Genomic DNA, 13950 nt, shown 5'->3' on the forward strand with positions numbered 1-13950 from the left:
TAAAAGTTTTGAGATAGTGAAAAACAACATGTATTATGATTTAGATGAGATGGACCACACACACTACGTCACTTATACCAAGTTATTCTACTCACATATTACAATATATTACATATTTATGCTTCAAATAAATGCTATTATGTAATCTTTATGTGATATTCTTCATATTGATAGAATGTATGTCACTCATTGTCTTTAAATTAATAGTTGATTTAAAACTTAGCATTTGTAAACGTGATTTTTTTTATCCCACTTGAGCTACATGATGTTGATATAATCGACAACTACCAGGTGATATTGTTTTAATTGAATAATAATAAATGATTGCAACCAGAAGTTGCACGAAATAATAACCAGAAGTTGTCTCTATATCATAAAATTCTTTTATTTTCTCACATTGACGTTGAGTTTAATTTATGTGAAATTTCTAAAGAATATTGATCATATTTTTCATAAATACGATATTGAGTGATGTCTATAGAATAAATGTTATGTGTTTAAACACTTAATTACATTCTAGAAGAATGATATAGTAGTATGATATTTAAATTATGAGTTTATTCTAAATGATATAATATTCCTGAAGGATGGCTCTATAAAGAATAATATGATATTTGGATATAATGGATTTTTAATTGATTAAATAAATATTATATTGTGTCCCGCGGATACATTATTGATGAAATATTTGGGTTGTTAAATTCATGAGTTGATATCCTGACTTAATGTGGTTTACTAAATTTGAATTATTGATGAAAGGATTATGAATTGCACCAAATGACATCGTACCATAATGTGACAGTATTAGACAATCAGAGGATATCAACCATTTCTTATTTGTATGAGAAATATTTCTCTTAATTGATATAAAGATGACTTGTAACACTCCAATCCCACATCGAGAAGAGTGGGAATATTTGTTCAGTTTATAAACATAAGTACTACTACCAATTGCACCAACAAATCATGATCTTTTGGGGGCATGTGGTGGGCTTGTGAATTACCCAAGTTGTTGCAATTGGGTCAGTATATTTGGGCTTATTTTCAGATTCGGAATTCGGGACTTGACCCGATTTTCGAAAAAGACTCGGGATTTAACCCAGGTTATCGCATATGGTATTCAGAGCAGGCTCTCGAAAGCTTGATTCGTCAAGTTGCCGGAGGTGGGGACACGAAGGCTGGTGGTATTATCCCGCAATGGACAGAGATCTGGAGGCGGGGATACGAAGCTAGCCTGCCTGTATTATCCCACAATGGCTAGAGAGGTTCGATATGGGCCTATGGGCTATCTGTTTAGGCCTGACGAGGACGTCAGGAATTTAAGTGGGGGAGTTTGTAACACTCCAGTCCCACATCAAGAAGAGTGGGAATATTTGTTCAGTTTATAAACATAAGTACTACTACCAATTGCATCAACAAATCATGATCTTTTGGGGGCCTGTGGTGGGCTTGTGAATTACCCAAGTTGTTGCAATTGGGTCAGTATATTTGGGCTTATTTTCGTATTCGGAATTCGGGACTTGACCTGATTTTTGAAAAAGACTCGGGATTTGACCCGGGTTGTCGCATGACTAGTATCAATACTTCGTATCTAAAATGAGTCATCCAAAGGGGAGGATTATATAGGATGCCTCATATAAGACTCGGAAAGAGAAAATATAAAGCTCCGAAAGAGCGTATATAAGGCTCTTGAAGTTCATGTATAAGACTCTCGAAGAGCATGTATATAAAGCTCCAGAAGAACGTATATAAGGCTCCTGAAGAGCATGTATAAGGCTCTCGAAGAGCATGTATATTTTTATCTACTCTTTCAAGTATATTTTACTCCAGAAGAGCATGTATAGTATTGATGCAATTATACTCTTCTAAGAAGATTGACGTATGAAATTTGATATAATTTATCGCATTGAGATATCAAGTGCCTTTAAATATTGAGTCTAATTCAAGTGCAATTTGGAGAAAGATTCTCCAGTAATTATTTATAAGCATAATAGAACTTGATTTTGAAGTAAACCAGAAGTTTACTTATAAATTTATAGTTTGGCCTGACTAGCTAAGTCATCTCAATATAATAAAGATGCGAATAGTAACTGATATTTTATATGGACTTTTGTTGAAGAATCTGTAGATTCTTCTTCTCAGTGATACATATTTTATTTGCTTATAAGATAAATCTGATCACCAGCAAGGATATAGTTATGATTATCTTTGAGAATGAATGGATAAAGATATGACATGAGTTATAAATCTCCCATTATTGAACAGTGAGATATTTTGTGAAAAAATATGGTTGTATACGAAGTTATTATCAACTTGCAGCCTGAAGTATGCAAGATTCATTATTTAGAATATACTTATAATGTTGGTAAATCTCACAATGAGTATTATCTCATCCATAAAAATCGTTGAGTAATTTGTATCAAATATTTATCGATTCGCATCATATAAACAAATTTTCATAATCTCCCCATCATAAACAAATTATTTGGTGATAACCGATTTTACACCACGTTAGTAAGATTAATTCCTCAATTGGATATATATATTACATATGAGTGCATTTGGAATCATCAAAATGTATTTGTTATGACTTTATTTAATGAGTTTGTTTTCTCAAAATCAGGGGGAGAAAATACATAGCCGGTGAAAATAGAAATATAAGAATGAATTATCATTCCCTCATCTTGATCCTCAAAATAAAGAATATGAACCAGAAGTTCATAAGATAATTGTTTATGATGACCAGAATTAGTGGCTATGTCACAAACACCGGGTACATATGCTCCTATGATATTAATGTTGCAGAAGGACAACCTCAAGATACTACTATGTCTAAAGAATGCCTGAAGCGTGATAGGCAAGTTGGTTCCATATCTTATACAAAAAAAGGTGAAAAGGAGCAATAATTGATGATGGTTAGATTGAGAAATTAATAATTTTTTGAAGGATCTCCGGAAGAGATTATAGACATGACATTGAAGGATTTCCGGAAGAGATTATAGACATGACAAATTAGAGATCTCGATATATTATGTCTTGTCCAGAATAAAGTGGAACCATAAATCGAATCGACGTCGATGATATTTATAGAACTTGAGGTTATTGATAATGAGGATCATGAAGCAGAATCTGTTAGAAAATATTGATATAATTGACCAAAGAATAAAGGATATAATTGAGGTAATTATAAAAAAAAGTTATTTGGACTAGTAGTCCTCTCACACCTGAAGTTGTGAAAATAGTGCGCCCTACGAATCATTATCTCTTAAAAATAGAGAAATATTTGAAACTGCAATTAACACACCTAAAGGTGTAAAGTCAGTGGGATATGAATGAGTATTTGTGTGAAAACAAAATGAAGTTTTAGAAATTATGAATGTAAAGCTCAAATAATTGTATGATAACCTTGTGTTGGTTATGAAGATTAATAGTATTTGTGGTGGAAATGATTATTTGATTGCGAAATAGTCTCGCAATATGTGAAGGTTCAGTTTGTATTTTATACGACCCACTTGACAATAATCATCCTCGAAGGATCTTAACTGCCAGAAGCAGTATAACAAACTCTCGAGAACTATACCCTCTCAAATGGAAAAGGGATTTGGACCAGCAGTCCAACACAAAATTATTTTGACAAATACATGTTATCATTGTATATCAAATTATAGGTTACAACTCATAAAGTCTCTGGCTAGAGCAAATGAAAACTAGGATGTGTTTCTAGTTGACATTGAAATGAGTTGCACCTTATAATTAAATTAGATCAATGTTACTTTTTGTGATAAAATATTTCGTGTTATATCTACTGAAAGAAGAATATACTCCTGAATGTATTTTGTGACAGTTTAAAGAAAAAAAAAACTTGGTCTCAGAGTACCGTACATAAGTAAAACATGTTTTATTTAACATGATTTGACATAATTATAGATTTATTAAAAGCAGGTTTTCCGCTTTTAAATAGTATTCATTGCTAAGTAATTGCTCGCTCTAAAAGCGTGTGAATCCTGAAAGTTTATTCAATCTTCACAAATCTATCTCATAAGGTTTTTAAGTTAATTTTGCTATGAAATGAGTTGTTGCAGGAACTTCTTATCACAATGTTTTGACTTCAGCAATTCAAGATGGCAAAAGCTGGAAAAAAATTGCAGCATCAAAATAATGATATTTTACAAGGATGGGAACTCCACCAACTACATATATGAAAGCTCAACTGACTGCATATGATGATGGCTACACAACTCAATGAGGCATTCATTACAACACTTTTAACATCTCTGTTTGAGAAGTTTTGGAACAAAGGAGCTCATTAACTCAAAGATATTATTTGATATTATCATGAGGGGGAGCAAATGCACGCTGCACTCTTTTTCCCTTATCCATGGTTTTTCCCACTGGGTTTTCCTGGAAAGGATTTTAACGAGGCAGCATCACGTGCACATTATAAAATACATGTTTTTGTTCCTTCGCTTGGTTTTTCTCCCAAAGGGTTTTTTCAGGAAGGTTATAACAAGACATTATTTCATTTGACGGACATCCAATGGGAAGTGTTATAAAAATATATATATGTGGATGTCCTTGACCTTTCAAGTTTCAAGAATAGACTTTTGGCTTTTCATCCTCCAAACTTTTGGTCTTTCACATCCTTGTAACTTTAGACTTTTGACCTTTCAAATAACTTGTAACTTCTTTACCATGTATCTATAAATACCCATCAAACTTGTACTTGTAGACTTACTTCAATGAATACAATTATTTTATTCACTTTCCAATATCTCCTTTATATTTATATTATATTCATAACAAAATATAAGTTTTGTGGTTGATTGATTTGAATATTATAAATTTGTGATCATGATTAGATCCCGTAGCTCATAATAGTGGGGATTTATATTTCATTTAATAAAAATGAAAGAAAAATCAAGATTGCTTCATACATTTAAGAAAAATGCTTTGTATGACTTTTTTGTGTATTTTTATAAAATGCATAAAATTTGTTGTAAATTATTTTTTAATTTTTAAAATGGGCGTTTCTTCGAAACGCGTGATGTGATGATTTTATCTAAACAAGAAGTGTTTTTCGATTTAAAAGTGTAATTGCCATATTTTGATCAAGCACTCTATGCCCCAAGTTAATTATGCATGTCCTCGTATATATTGCTCCTGTTTGGCCCAAGCTTGGCTTCTGCTTTTCTTCACTAATTTGTGTAAACATGTACAAGCATTTTTAACAGATTGAGAACTTTAACTTCTTTCCCATAACTTCTACTTCTTTTCCAAAAAATTTATTAATTTATTTACTTCTCACTTTTAATTCACTCTTTTATTTTGAACGAAAAGTCACTGTTAATAGAATTGCCCAAACGGCCCCCATTATCAATATAAGAATGATTCACGAGTAGGTCTCTTTCCTTTCCTCGGTACCAAACGAAAAATATCATATATTAAAAAGATGGGTTGCTAGTTGCCACCCATATCTTCATTCTTTGTTCGTATCTCATCCCCAACCCCTGCATGTTATTTGCAAAGAACATCCTAACCGCTTCAAATTAACAATTAACAAGCTATTCCTTCGAGTTTCTTAGATTACAACGGCTACAACTACTTCGATATCAAACATAGAGATTCAAGAAGATGACATCCATGAGTTCTCATCAATATTCAATGAAGATGAATGTTGGGCCTTCAACAACAATGGCTAATTACATTCCAATCAGTATTCAACTGTTCTTGTGTCTTGTATTACTCTCTTCCCGTGCATGTAATGCTCGGCCTCTTGGCGCTCCACTTTCTTGCAAGGTCAGAAGTCCAACACTGTCTTCAACTTCACAACATTACTTCTTGATTTCTATAAATGCTTTGAATATATTTGCATAATTTTTATGAATGTTGGGCAGAAGGACCTGGACTGTCTGATGAATAAATCAGTGCTCCCAGCTGCACAACCTATCGTATCAAACAGCATGGAAAAATTATCAACAGAAAGGTCCAATCTGGATGGGAAGCGACGAGAATGTGATCCACCAAAGGCTCACCCTCCGGCTCCTCCTCTACTTGAGAGCTATGTGGAAGCTGAGTCTCGTGTTTCCGTGCCATGGCGTGTGCCTCACAATAAAATTGGGGAGGAGCGACCACATGAGTTCAACCTAGACTATGATCCACCAAGGACTCACCCACCTATTCACAACTGATCGAGATACATATATATTATAGTGGTTTATATGGGAATAGAAGAGCTAGGAACTGGCCTTATGAGTATGTAAGGAACTTAAACATCATGTGAAATGATCAGAAGCTGCTTAACAGTTAGCAATATCAATATACGCCTATATCTCCACACAGATTTCCTTGCATTTTTGTCAAATAGCTTCTCTGTCTTCTTCACCATCAGTTCTTGATTGACCATTGTATAGTAGGCTAGTAGCTCAAACTACAAAATATTGTAATTATAATTTATAAAAGGTTAAATATCAACAAGTCCGATGACTCAAATTGGTCACCGATTGAAAAAATGACTCAAATGAGTTAGTCATTTAATAATATGTATCAAAACTATCATTTTATCATTAGTCGAAATTCTGAAAATATTATATATTGAGTTTCGCACATTTTTTATGAATGATATTACATCCAAATGAAAGGTTCCGATTCTACTATTTTAAATAATATTGTTAGATATTTCAAATTTTATCAATTATTTATTTTTATTTAAATCAAATAAAACAATCAAAAAATTAAAGATAAATAGTTGATAAAAATTTAAAAATCCAACAAATTAGCTAAAATAGTAGAACTCGAAATCTTTCATTTGGATGCAATATCATTCATAAAAAATGTGTGAAACTCAATATATAATATTTTCAAAATTTCGAATAACGATAGAGTGGTATTTTTGATAAAAAAATTTATAAAAGTAACTGATCACTTGAGTCACTTTTTCAATCAAGGATATCGGACTGAGTCACTTGATTGATATTTAACCCAATTTATAAATGTTGTTACATGACAAGCTAGGTAATATCTTAAACGTGAAGCTATCAGTATCAAGAATTTGTATGATCTACAAAAACTGCATAGGTGAGAAATGATCCCTATTTCTAATTTCTGGCAATTTAATAATTATAATAAATTGATAAACCTTTTTTATAGTTCTAATAATTTATTAAATAATAAATAATATTAAAGAACAAGTTTAAATAGGTAAAAAGTATTAAATATTTTATTTTCAAGAAAAAAGTATTTAATATTTATAAAAAAAAAGGTTTTTCTCTCAGAAGTAAATACTTATCTTTAAGAAAAGGTACGTCGCATATTACTAAAAAAACTCTGCAAATTATACAAATGTAATTGCATATGGAAATCTGCAGATATATATCACAATGCGCATGAGATGTATATAGACGCACGATGTTACGTTGACACCCGCAATATATAATTCATTAAATTAAAATACTGGTTACGTTATCAAAAACCGAGTCGATGAATAAGAAATTCGCTGATCTTACATGGGGACGATTTAATATATATCGAATTCTCAACTTGTTTTTTTGGTGTGCATGCTCCGGAGACAGGGCAAGTTCTTTAGCAGACAGGTTTCTTGATTTTAGTTCTTATAAATGTATATGAGTGCACTAAAGTACAGTTACAATTACGAATGTATGTCAAGACAAAATGACTTGCAAGCATTGGATCAACATCTCTTCACTTTTTGACCAAACGATACGCACCCCAGACCCCAGTTGCATGCATGACATTACATATTTTTTCTTATTTTTTGTTAGCTGTAAACAACTTGTCTTAAGTCATACCAGTAATTAAGTACTCCTTTATACTATTAGAGTAGTTCTAGTTCCGGGTGCGGATCCAATTAATTTACTACTGCGAGCATGCGACTTTAAATGTTGAGATACGAGAGTGTCTTTTGACTGTAGTCTCTGACTTTCAATACCCGTTCATTTCTATACGATTTTTTTTTCCATTACTCTATCCAATCTTTTACTCCCTCCGTCCCCCTGAGTAGTATACATTGGCGGACGGGGACGCGGCACGGACTTTAATGCTCCTGTAAAGTGTAGTTGTGTAATTTATTTTTAAAATTTTCTTTTTCTGAATTAAAGTTTGGATGTTATATTTTTATTCAGAAAAAAAAAATCTCAAAAATAAGTTACGGAACTATATTTTATAAGAGCATTGAAATGCGTGTCGAGCAGTTGAAAAGAAACGTATACAATTAAATGGGACAAAGGGAGTACATTTTATAACTTTTAAAAATTGTTTTTGAATTCAACACTTCTCCATTTTTTTTCCTTTTCTACACTATTTTTACTTCATTCTAGTATATCTCTTTTATATACTCTTTCCGACCCAATTTATTTGTCTTGTTTGACTTTTTATGGTCAAATTGACCAAATTTTGACTGAAACTTACATATATAAAATAATTAGAAAAAATTATGAAAAATATATTACTAGAATCTACATTTATTCTACCTTAAAATATACTTTTTAGATTTTCAAGATTATATACAAAATAATTACTAATTATTAGTCAAAGTTTGGTCAATTTGACCACAAAAAGTCAAACAAGACCGATAAATTAGGATGTAGGGACTATTAAAAATCAATGATCCTACCACTTCATCCAACTTTCTCTTTTTCACTACTTTATAAATATATCTTAACCTCCGCACCCAAATCATTTATAAACAAATGGCTGGAAGTGAGTATACATTATCGATATCTACATTATAATATTGCTATACTATTTGTATACGCTATATTATTAAAAGAATTAATTATCAAATTGATATTTTTGCGTTCGAATATATTAAGTGAATCATCGATAAATTTTTGATCTCGTTTGCAGAAATAATTTTAAATAAATTACATTTATTAATTTTAAAATTTTCATAAATGGGAAATAATTGACTATGGAAGATTTTTGAATAAGTGTACGCTCATCTTTCTTACCACTTCAATTAAACTTTAATTTTCTACTCATCTTCCTTTTCGATAAATCAACCTGCATTTTGTAAATTTCTATGATATAATTTATAATTTTTTATTATTTTATCATCATGTTGTCTTGTGTAATCAAGTTAATGTCATACAAGAACCTCAAAATTTTAAAACCCTTAATATATGTGTGTGTGTATATATACTCAATATTTTTATGTAATTATATAAAATTTATCTTATTTTTTTTAAAAAAAATTATATAAAAGATATTGAAAAAAATTAAAGAAAATAGATTTTTTTTGTCACCCAATTTATTATGTTTTTTGAAACTTACCACTCAACTAATTTTTTTTTTCCTTTTAGTCACTAATGTTAGGTTTGGATTTGTTTTTAGTCAATAACTTACCTTCGGATATGATTATTAGCATTGTGATAATTTGTTGTCGCACAATTGATACATAGTGATAGTATAAATATTTTGATAATGTGACGTATGTATATATCTTTATATATAGTGTTGTGAGAGGAATTGATACAACACCCCCAGAACCGTGTAGCACAATTATAGGGATATCTATTACAACTACGAAAATCACGGCTAGCTCTTAGGGGCTACCGTTAGCACAAACTAAGAAAAACAAATGAGAAACAAGTGTGTTTAAGGGCTGAGCTTGCAAAGAACCAAACAACGAGGCCGGAATTATACACTTCACTCCACTTCCCACTGCTATATATACACACGCATATAGCCTCGTTCCACTTTTTCTTTTTATCTCTCAAACACTTCACTCCACACTCTCTCTTCCGACAGAAGCACTTCCAGGCGCACCTTGCTCTTTCTTTCCGGCGTTTCCTTCTCCGACTCCGTTTCCAACTCCATCCAAAGGTAAGCCCCCTTACTTTCGCCTCCGTTCTTCCTTATCGCATTTTCACCATGTCTGCAACTAAACGTTTATATGATCCATGCCTGTTTGTCTCTTTTTCTCTTGACTGTTCACCTCGGTATGCGTGCACACACCCACACTCTCCTTGCTTGATGTTATTATGCTTGATTAAACTGCTAATTTGCTCTGCATGCCAACATGTGCTCTCATCCTTTGAATGTACACACACCACTGGTTTTAATTGACTCCAATTAGGCCCTGATTATTTCCCAACTGGGTTATCTTTCTTGGCGTTGTTGCATTGCTTTGAGGCCATGATCGTAGCCCTAGATCGTAAACCCTAGGTTCCCAATTGCCTCCAGGGGGGAACCCCTTTTTTACAATCGAACCCTCTTTTATGCCCCTTATCCGCTTTGGATGTTTTGTTGTGTGATTTGCTGCATTGTACTTACTTAGATGGTATCTTAGGGTTGTGATTGGACGTTGATTGTTGTGGTTGAGATTAGGGTTAGGATTAGGCTTCCCGCTCCGGGTCCCTTGTTGGGCTTCCCGAAGAAGATGAACCGTCCTCCGTGGCCTGTGCTGCTTCCTGTGGGGGATGTAATCCCCTTAAACTTCAGGGCTCCAACTGAAGCCTTTTCATTCCTTATTCGCACCCGTAGGGCTCCATCCTTGCAGCCCAGTCTTCCGCAAGCCCTTTCTCCTTCTCCCTTTTTGTTTTTCCTTCTTTCGACCTCTTCTCATCTTGCTGTGTCCTTTCGTTAACCCATCCTTTCCTCTTGTAGATGTCTCAAGGATCCGTGTCATCACACTCTTCTCAATCTGCCACAAGCAAGGCTCCCTTTGTCGTAGTTGACGCGGGATCCTCTCCTAGCCTGGACCTTCAGCCTGCTCAGCCGAGTTTGGGGGTTAGCTCCAGGACCCGCTCCAGGCGCAGCTTAGTGGTGAAGGAGCTCAACTGGACCACCTCTGAATCCAGCCAGGCGGATATGACCCCGGGCCTCCCGCTGGACCCTGCTGCCGAAGCCCTCGAGGGGAGCCCCGAGGAGGCTGAACGGGAGGCTGAAGCTTCCGTGGAGGTGATCGAGCCTCCAGCTGTAGTCCTGGCCTGTGAGCACATGGACTCCATCATGACTCCTACGAGGCTGCAGTCCCTCTTGGAGTCCTGCAACCCTGGCTGCACCCTGGGGATCCCGAAGCCAGGAGAGAGGTGTCACCGCTTCGACACCCTCAAGCCGGGCACTGGCTATCCCAAGGCCATGCTTTCCGCCCAGTTCTTCAGGCTGGGCTTGTCTCTCCCCCTCCATCCTTTCATTCTGGAGGTCTTGGAATTCTATGAGGTCTCCCCTATGCAGCTCACCCCCAACTCCTACCGCATGGCGGTCTGCCTTTACATCCTCTACGATATCCACCATGGGGTGAGGATGTCTGCCTTGGAGTTGGGTTGGTTCTTCCAGCTGAAACTTACTGGGAGGACCCCAGGGTTCTTCTACCTCACTGCCTGGAATACCCATCATAAGAAGGGCATCAAGGGTAACCGTCAGTCGATGTCAGACTGGCAGAAGCTCTTCCTTTACTGCTACGACTGCCCAGTCTACAGAAAGGACTTGAATCTCTCCCCCAGTAAGCCAGCTTTTCCTTAATCCATTGTCTAGTTTAGCCCTTTAGGGTTCCCGTTTAGTTTCCTTATGCTTGTGTTTGTTGTAAACATGCCAGTGCAGACCCCTTTGGCGGGAGAGTCCCTTGAGAGGGCCAAGCACGTGTTGGGGCTATCCACCGAGCTAGGTGATGGCTCCAGCCTGCTTACTCCAGAGAATCTGGAGAGGCTCGGTTTCTCCACTACGGTGGTAGATGCATCCCCCGTTGACGAGGGGGGTGCAGATGTGGAGGCGACGGGAAGCCCAGGTTTCCTCTTAGCTTGCACCCTTGAACTTATTTTCCTTATATGATATTTGCTTTATAAATTTCATTCCTGCATGCTTTATAGTTTTCATGCCATCTGCTATGCTTGCATCCTCCCATATTTCTGTATATGCTCGGATATTATCTAATTGTTTCTCCTTGTTTCTTTCCACAGATATGGCTGCCAACATTCCCAAATTCGTCAAGCGCTCCACCAAGTACGAGGACCTCTTCAGAGAGGCCTCCGGCTCCCAGGCTCCTATTCCTGCCAAGCCACTCTCCCAGCTCCCTTCTCCCTCTTTAGAGCAGAAGAAGGCCTCCTCCGGGGGTCGCAAGCGGGACCCCTCCAAGACCGCGGAGGCGGGGTCTTCAGCCGAAGGCCTACAAGCAAGAAGCCTAGGTTAACCCTGGCCCGCAGCTCTCCCGCTTCCTCCTCCTCTCAAAAGACTCAGCTCTTTCAGCGAATGCTCACTGACCAGGTCTCCGAGGCTACCATTCGGGAGTGGGACAGGCTTTCGATAGCCGAGGCCACCCGTGACAAGGTGGTGGCCAACGCCAAGAGCCTGTTCCTCGATCTGAAGATGGGGGAGCATGTTGCTGATACAGCCCGGGTCAATGAGACGATGAGGGCGGATTTGAAGCAGGCTAAGGCGGACCTGGCTTCCGGTGTCAAAGACAGGGATCTTGTGCGGAAGGCCAACCAGGAGCTGAAGGAGGCTGAAGCCAAAGTCCGTGAGGAGAGGAGGAAGGAAGATGCTGTGAGACGTTCCTTGGAGGAGGAGGCTGATGGCCTTGGGAAAATGGTCAAAAAGCTGGAGGGTCAGGTGAAGGAGCTGCAGGAGGCTGCCGTCGCTGCAAAGGCGACGAGGAAGGAGCGGGAGGCCGCTGTTTTTGAGGCCGGAGTTGCCGCAGGGGTCAAGGACTGCGTGAAATCGGCCTACCGCTTCTTCCCTGACAATGATTGGGCTAAGTTGGGGCCCGATGCTGCGGTAGCCCTGGAGGAGGCGAAGGCCGAGGATGCTGTTGGCCAGGAGAAGGTTCCGGCGACTTCCCAAGGTTTCTCCGGGGATGGTATTGAAAAGAGGGGTGTGGCTGCAGACGAGCCGAAGCCCGTAGAGCCGATCTCTGCGGGAAATGAGGTGACGCCCCCGGAAGGGGTTCCAGCTGCAACCCTAGTGGCAACCCAGGCTCTGCAAGACATCCTCACTGCTGACGAGAAGGGCTCCTCCTCCCCTCCTGCTTCTTGATCTTCCCTCCTCTTAGTTAATCAAACTTTTATTTTTTGTTAATCCTGAATTTATGCGTGGCGCTTGTCGTCACGAATTTGATATTTTTCGGATGAGGGTGCGGGCACCTCCGAATGCCCCGCGTGATATTTTTAATGCTACAAGGGCCTCCCCCTGTTGGTGTGGGGAGGAATTTCCCTTGTAGTTTATTTTCTATGTAATTGCTTTCACTTCTTCATTCTTTGCCTTGTATGCCTTTCTTGTATTTCCTTGGATATTATTGTGTTGGTCGCCTAACTCTTCCATGCAGGTAGAAAGAATGAATATAGGGGATAACCCTTGTACTGAAAGTGTACACATTGTCCACCTTCTGGGGGGTTGTGACCCTTGGGGCCTTGTTCTTCAAGGTTGTTTCCTTCTTTGCGAATGTATGTTGATGTATGTGTTTGTGTTAACTCACCAATAGCGTACATAAAAGCACTTAATCTTTCCTTGTAATAATCCGTTCAAGCATAGTTGAATCTGATCTCACATGTGTGAGAATCTAGGAACACCATTGGGCGTAAGCTCTAAAATGACCCCTAGGTGTAAGCCTTTAGAGTAGTCTTCAAGTATAAGTTCTGAAATAATTCCGCCAAGTGAGCTTTTTAGTAGTCCCACCAAGTTAGCCTTGTAATAATTCACCAAGTAAGCCTTGTGAGCCTGGATAGACTTCAAACTCGAAAGCCTCCATAAGCCTTTGGCCTTGAAAGCCTTGACGGGCTTTAAACCTTGAAGGGCTTCTGTAAGCCCAAAACCATGAAAGCTTGATAAGCTTTTGCATTGAAAGCTTTGATAAGCTTTAAACCTTGAAGGGCTATTGCAAGCCCAAAACCATGGAAGCTTGAGAAGCTTTTGCATTGAAAGCCTTGATAGGCTTGAAACCTTGAAGGGCTATTGCAAGCCCAAAACCATGAAAGCTTGAAAAGCTTTAGCCTTGAAAGC

The sequence above is a fragment of the Daucus carota genome, chromosome 9, assembly GCF_001625215.2.
Source record: "Daucus carota subsp. sativus chromosome 9, DH1 v3.0, whole genome shotgun sequence".
Taxonomy (NCBI): Eukaryota; Viridiplantae; Streptophyta; class Magnoliopsida; order Apiales; family Apiaceae; genus Daucus; species Daucus carota.